The sequence below is a fragment of the Primulina huaijiensis genome, chromosome 4 (genome assembly GCF_012295235.1).
Source record: "Primulina huaijiensis isolate GDHJ02 chromosome 4, ASM1229523v2, whole genome shotgun sequence".
In the NCBI taxonomy this organism is placed as follows: Eukaryota; Viridiplantae; Streptophyta; class Magnoliopsida; order Lamiales; family Gesneriaceae; genus Primulina; species Primulina huaijiensis.
The window spans coordinates 12,590,103-12,591,567 of record NC_133309.1 but is presented as its reverse complement, the minus strand read 5'-3'; positions in this window follow the sequence as shown (position 1 = coordinate 12,591,567).

Sequence of the window (1,465 nt, the reverse complement as noted above, 5' to 3'; positions counted from 1 at the left end):
AAAATTTTTAAAAGACTTATGTACTGTGAAGAGAAAATTGCATGTGAAGAAGAAAGCATTCTTGGCTGAACAAGTAAGTTCTATTCTTCAAAATAATTCTAGTTTAAAATATAAAGATCCTGGTTGTCCAACAATTTCATGTATTATTGGAGAAAATAAAATTAAAAATGCTTTGTTTGATTTGAGAGTAAGTGTGAATTTACTTCCTTGTTCAGTTTATGAAAAACTTAATTTAGGAGAATTAAAACCCACTTCTGTTACTCTCTTACTGGCGGATAGGTCAATCAAAATACCTAGAGGTATTATAGAAGATGTGTTGGTTCAAGTTGATAAATTCATATATCCTGTAGATTTTATTGTTTTGGATACACAACCAATAGAAGTACATAATGAAATTCTCGTAATATTATGACAACCATTTCTAGCAACTTCAAATGTTTTAATTAATTGTCGAAATGGAATAATGAAATTGTCTTTTGGAAATATGACTCTAGAACTTAATGTGTTAAATTTATGTAAACAACCAAGTATTAATGAAAATGAATATGATAATGAAATTGAAACAATTGTGGAAGAAAATATACAAGAAGAAAACTTAAATCAACAATCTGAAATTTTTTCAATATTAAATTTTGAGTCTGAAAATAATTTTAAAGAAGATGATAATACAAAACTTGAATTAAAAGTTTTACCATTAGAATTGAAATATGTATTTCTTGGTGAAAATAAAACATTTCCTGTTGTAATTTCTTTCACTCTTCTACCAAATCAAGAAGAAGATTTAATTAAATTATTTAAAAATATAAAAATTCAATTGGATGGATGTTAAAAGATATAAAAGGTATAAATTCTTTAATTTGCAAACATAGAATTCACTTGGAAGAAAATGCTAAAACATATCAACAACCACAAAGAAGGTTAAATCCACATATAAAGAAAGTTGTTAATAATGAAGTATTAAAACTATTAGACGCTGGAATTATCTATCCAATCTCAGATAGTAAATGGGTAAGTCCAACACAAGTAGTACCTAAAAAGTCAGGCATCACTGTTATAAAAAATGAAAAGGGAGAGTTATTACAAGCTAGGATTCCAGCCCGTTGGCGTATGTGTATTGATTATAGAAAATTCAATGATGCAACTAGAAAAGATAATTTCCCACTACCATTTTTAGATCAAATTCTAGAAAAAGTAGCAGGAAATTCTTATTATTGTTTTCTTGATGGGTATTCGGGGTATTATCAAATACCTATATCATTAGAAGATCAAGAAAAAACTACTTTCACTTGTCCTTTCGAAACTTTTGCATTTAATAGAATGCCATTTGGTTTATGTAATGCTCCGGCTACTTTTCAAAGATTCGTGTTAAGTATTTTCAGTGATATGATTGAAGAATTTGTAGAAGTTTTTATGGATGATATAACTGTTTTTGGAAACTCATTTGAAAATTGTCTTAAAAACCTAG